Raw genomic sequence first — 6,557 nt, 5'->3', positions numbered from 1 at the left:
CGATTTAAGTAATCGTCGACTATACTAACCTTAAAGCTTTTATAACGATAAAATAGTTAGTCGGTCGATAGGTACGATAGGCGGTTTAATTAGCGCCCTTCGACTTTACTATCGAACATCGCGTAGGGATAAAGAACTCTACGGATAGTCCGAGTAGGCGTAGCGACTACGAAGCGAGTACTACGGAGTCGTCTTAGTATATAAGCATACTATTGCCTATACTATAAAGCAAACTTTAGAACTAGTAATCTAATAAAGCTCTTCGAAGCGAGATAGAGCCCTCTATTAGAAGAGTAAGAGCTATATACTACGCGATTAAGTGCGAGGGATTACTACCTACTAGAGTATACGGCGAGCTTTCGCTACCTAGGCGTATTATAGCCGTCCTAGCAGCTATAGACTTAGCCCTTAGAAATATTCTAGACCTAATACTCGGTTACGCTAAAGCACTAGTAAACGTAGACGTAGGTGCTTCGAGTATACGCGACGCGGCTAGGGAGAAGGGCGAGTACGAAGGCTACATTATTAAGAATAGAACATTATTCTACGGCGATGCCCTATAYATTCCGAAAGACTACGCTTTACGTGCGTAACTAATGCGTATATACTACGATAACGCTCTCGCCGGACACTTTAGRAAGGCGAAGACGCTCGAGTTACTTTAGCGGAAGTACTACTAGCTACGTATAGCTACTAATATCGTAGAGTATATTAAGGGGTGCTATATATGCCTCGTAAGCAAGGCGCGGTACTACCGCCCCTACGGAGTAATAGTTCTATTACCTATGCCGGATCGAGCATAGYAAGAAATTAGTATAGACTTTATTACGGACCTACCTCCTAGTAAGCGCGGAGATAGCGTCTATACTACGGTACTCGTAATCGTCGACCGCTATAGTAAGATAGCTTTATTTATCCCTACTACTAAGTAATATAACATAGTAGAGCTAGCGGATATCTTTATATCTTACGTAGTTTGCAAATACGGCGTGCTAGTAGGTATTATTAGTAATAGAGGCTCGGTTTTTACTAGCTAATACTAGTCTAACTTCTACTACGAAGCGCATATAAAGCGTAAGCTAAGCATAGCCTTCTACCCTTAAACGGATAGATAAACTAAGAAAGCTAATTAGACGCTTAAGTAATACCTACGCTACTACTACGGCACGTAGTAGGACAGCTAGGCRTAATAGCTACTTATAGCTAAATTTGCGTGTAATAATAGCGTGTACGCGGGCCTTAAAATAAGCCCTTTCTAAATCCTCTACGGATAGAACCTAGAGCTAGCGACGCGCCCTCTAGGCGACGGCGCTAATGCCTAAGACATCGCTCGGGAYRAGCTCTTAGAAGGGAGAATGCCGGCCGCTATCGACTTAGCGAAGCGTATACGTAGCRTATATAAGGAGCTTACTAAGCGATAGCGTAAAGCTAAAGAGCAATAGTTAAAGTACTATAATAAGAGCTATAAGCCTATAAGCTTTAATGTTAGTAATCTAGTGCTTCTCTCTACGAAGAACCTTAAGCTAGAGGGTAAGAAGAAGATAGGACCTAAATAGCTAGGCCTATACCGCGTAATTAACGTAATCGGGACTTAGGCGTATCGCTTATAGTTACCTACCTTAGYAAGGATCTATAACGTCTTCTACGTTACTCTATTAGAGCTATATTCTAGCCGGAAGAGTAAAGCGTAAGAGGAGCGCATACTACTCGTAGTCGACGAGGATAGGTAGTAGGAGGTTAAAGAGATTCTTAATAAGAGGGTATAGAAGGGCGAAACGTTTTATTTAGTAAAGTAGCGTAGATAGCTATTAGAATATAACTAGTAGGAACCTAGTATATATATTAAAGACTACGAAGCTCTCGATAAGTTCGAGGCGTAGGCTCCGCGTAAGCGTAGAGGCCGCRTAGTAAAAGAGGCTCGGAAGYAGAGCGGAGYAAAATAGAGGAAGAGTAATAAGAATTAAGTAGTTTTATTACGGTTAGACCTAAAGGGGATTACTTTATAGACTATACTATAAGATAGGCGCATRCGCTACGTAAGCCTAGAGAACGCGCTAAGCACTCTACTTAAACTTATTCTCCTCCGCCTCCGACTCCTCGAATAGCTCGTTTCTAGCTAGGGTAGTATCGAAGGCATTAGTAGACTGCCCTATTATCTCTAACTACTATATAGACGGTTAGTATTATAGACGTATACGAGGAGTAGGCGAGATACTTATAACACGACCGACTTAAGTAATAGCTATAAGATTGTTCGTTAAGCGAGTAAGATTAGGCGCCTCGACTACGCTRCTTATACGCCGTATACCCGAGGTAGGCTCGTTAATACGGATCTAAGCATCTAACTTAATACTAAAGGTGTTTACCGCCGCCTTATAAGCCGCTTCCTCCTAACTACCCTTCTATATAGTAGTATCTACTAGATTAAGCTCGTAGGCCGTAGCTATAACGCTATCGTAGCGTAGGCGTATCGCTACCGRYACGGGTTTATACTTATAATAATTGTTCCTTTAAGGGAAGTTAGCGCTACGTAAGAGAGGAGCAGGCGTCTCGAATAAGCGTTACTTACTTATAGTAGTCGTACTTACGCTTAAACGAGCTAAAGACCGCGTTATAGCGATAGCTAATACGAAGGTATACTAACCGCGTATAGCGGCGATAGGCCGTAGGTACCTCGACGGCGCGGCGCTTACTCGCCGACGCTTAAGCGGGGGTCGCTAGCGGGTCGGATGCGCTACGCTTACAGGGAGTACGTAGCGGCATAATAAAGAGTAGATGTTTAGAAGAGAAATCTATAAGGTAGAAAGAATGTTAATAAGAGGTAGTTACTAGGGTATATTACTTAGCAAACAACCTACTTAGAGATCTATAGATATAAGACCCTTACGAATAGTAGCGGTAACGTATACGCCGCGTAGTAGGGGACTTATCGACCCTCTCCTCGAGCAGCGGTCGTTAAGGGAATTAAACCCTCGCCCTTCTAGGTACGGTATTTAGCCTACTAGAAGGAGGATAAAGTTCCGAAAGCGGYTATATCCTATATAGCTAGTTTAACTAGCCGGCTTTTATATAAATAGCCCGAAGGTTGCTTAGAAAATAGGCACTTTACTATATAGAGTCTACGGACCCCGAGCGCGACGTATACGATGCGCGCGCGCCTCCATTTCCTAAGACTACGAACTAAGGCTAGTTCGTATAGGGGGAAGGAGGTAATTATAAGGGCCGTATAAGAGCCCTTATAATAACAGGATTAATAGAGGTAGCTAGATTAACTAACCTTAGAGAAGGGAGTGTAATATAACCTAACTGCTTAGCGTAGGCTTAGCGCATATATAACTCCTACGCATAGCGCACATTTAACCTRCAAGAATTAGTCTTATCTCTAATCGAGTAATTACGGGTGTCTAATACATTGCTACATCTTTACCCTTATAAAACCGTAGGTAGTAGTATACGTATAAGCTTTTTACCGTTCCTTTAGTACGATTATTCTATATAAGACAATAATACTCTCGTATTAATTACTTCTTTACCGGCGTTAGAACACTAAGGAAGCGAATTAAATAGCGAGATAGCGAGGCTATTATCGAATTTACAATTAAAACCCTCCCTTTAAGAAAGAGATATATCTTTAGCTATATATCTGCCCTGTCTATATACTTTTAGACAATTTTCTACTAAAAAGTAGTTAATTAGTCCTCGGTATCGGTGCCTACTAGAACGCCTAAATAGGTATACGGATTAGACGTAGATACTACTTAAACGTTTTTAATATTAAGCTTAGGGAGGTTCCTAATCTTAAGAAGGAATAATTTTTGCTAATTTACTTTAGCCCCTAATCTAGCATTATACTAATCGAGGATCCTTACTACCGTATTAGCTTCCGATTAATTACGGATAATTATCTAAGTATTATCGGCGAAAAGACCTATCTTAATCCTTATACCCCTAACGTAAACTCCTTTAATTTAGTCTTCTTAGAGGATTATTTGCGCGAGGGCCTTAATTATAACGATAAACAATATGCAGCTAATAGGGTCTTCTTAGCGGATACTATATCGGACCTATATAAAATCGCTAAGATAACTATTAATAACTATACGTATACGAGTATCGGTATAGATAACTTAGAGCTATTTAATAAAAGTAGTTAGAATTCCTAGCTTTGCTAGCGCTTCCTATAGGTAAGTATAGTTTACTCTATCGTAAGCTTTCTCTTAGTTAAGGAATAGAATAGCTATACTATGCTCTTTAAGGGGCGGTAATCCGTTCGCACCTAGTACGTATCTATTAATTAAATATTAGACGGTCCGAATATTGTTATTAATTAATCTACCTAGTAATTAGGCGGTCTAGTAGTTGCTAATTACTATAAATAGTGCCTTAATAAGGCGCTACATTAACACTTCGGTATAGATCTTATAATCTACGTTTATAATTAATAAGGGACGATAGTTCTTTAGGTTAACCTTTTCCCCCTTTTTAAAGAGTAAGGTTAATACGCCCTCTATCTATCCTTCGGGTATAACCCTAATACTATTAATTTAGTTAAAGACCTAAGCGAGTTTAATATATACTATTAGAGTATAATCCTTATTAGGATCCTTATCGTATCTCGTATATTTAGCCTTATCCCCTCTTCGCTTCTTACCTAATCCTAGGTCCCTTTCCGGTTTAATTATACGGACTAATAACTTATAAAGTTTATAAGGCAAGCTATTAATACCGGGCGACTTCCCTATAGCCGTACGCCTAATTAATGCTAGCACCTCCTTAGGATCGATATCCTTTATAAGGCTCGCTATAGTTTCTCTCGGAACCTCTTTACGTAATAAATTTAGTAGGATCTGTCGCGTATTTAGGTTAGACGGCTTTATACTATATAGTTCTATATAGAACTCGGCCGCGGTCTTAACTAGCTCTTTAGGTTCTGTTTAAATTACTCTATTTCTATTACGTAGTCCTTTAATTAAATCTAATATAAAGGTTTTAGCGCGTATATAGAACTACTTTATCGGCTTCTCGTTATATAGGAGGTTCTTCGCGTAAGTATTATAGGCGTATGCCTTATATTACTACTCTATAAGGCACTACTACTAAACTTCGATAGCCGTAATTTAATGTTTAAGCTTATAGTTAGGGAGGAATAAGGAAGTAAGTTTAGAATAAAAGTAGAATTTTTAGCCTTTTTAGTATAGCGGCTAGGCGTAGGTAGCGCGTAATATATAAGTAGACGACGCTTACGATAGTAGTAAGAGAGCCGCCGGTTACTCGGATATCTCCTCCTTCTCGTCGTCTTCCTCCTTCTCCTCGGTAGTAGCCGGTAGGAGAGCCTTAACCTAAGATCCCCTATCGTTAGAGAAAGCGGCGGAAGCCGTACCTAAAGTAGCGACTAAGGTACTTATTAGGCGGAGCTCCTAGAGATAGTATTAGTATAGTACGAGAATAGTATATAGAACGTAGGGGTTTATAACTTACTTCGTACTTTAGTTCGAATATAGCGCGGCCTACGGCTACCTCGTTCTAGGCCTAGCGAAGGCTAGTATAGGCGATTCTATTACCCTATACTTCGCCTACGCCTCCCTTACGAGAGATAGTAAGCGAGCCGACGGACTTCCCGTAGTTCGCCTACTTTATCTTATCGGAGCGCTTAATATCGCGAGCGACTAAGTTTATACGGCGTTAGAGGACCTACTACTCGGCTAAGCCTACTACGCTAGCGGTATACTCCTCGCGAAGCGATAGTATAACCTTCGCCTAGCGTACTAGGTTAGGAAACTCGAGCGTTACGTAGTAGTAACTACTAAGAATATTATTAGACTCGTAACCGAACCGTAGGTAGAAAGTAAGGACTTACTACTCCTTATAGCGGAAGTACTTAACCTTAGCGCCGACGGTTATAACGCCGTCGTAATCGGGCTTAGTAGCTAGATTAGACGGTTAGTAAGCGAACCGTAAGGTAACCGTACGAGAATATACGGTTAGCCGCGTACGGTAAGTAGCGCTTATAGATAGTAGGGGTAGCGCCCTACGTATCGGCCTTAGTACGAGGCGGGGCATTCGGTACGATAGCGCGGGTAGCTTTTAGCGGTATAGTAGCGGTCGGCTTACTAGTAGCGTAAGAGGGGTATAAGGGTATTAAGAGGGTCGCGGGAGGTAAGCTAGTAATATAATAGGGCTTACTATACGCTTAAGGTAGTAGTACGAGTAGTATAAGGTAGTATCGCTTAAAGTAAGAGAAGAGCTTTAAGCGTAAGGAAAAACTTTAAGATAATATACGCGTACCTACTACTATAATAACGCGGGTTATCCTACTAGTAATATACCTACGTAACTACCTACGCGACGAAAGATAATAGAAACCTATAAAAATATCTAGAAATAGACGAAAATAGTAGGTAGACCGAAAGGCTAAAGCTAAAGGCGTATAAGCTATACGTACTCGACTTAAGAAAAGTCTAAGAATAGAAGTACCTACGAGTACGGCGAGGCGGTATAGAGACGCACGTATATCGTAGTTAGAAATTAAGAGGCTTATAGGAGCCGAGACGTCTCCC

This window comes from Ramularia collo-cygni, assembly GCF_900074925.1.
Source record: "Ramularia collo-cygni strain URUG2 genome assembly, contig: RCC_scaffold04, whole genome shotgun sequence".
Taxonomy (NCBI): Eukaryota; Fungi; Ascomycota; class Dothideomycetes; order Mycosphaerellales; family Mycosphaerellaceae; genus Ramularia; species Ramularia collo-cygni.
Note: the sequence above shows the minus strand (reverse complement) of the source record.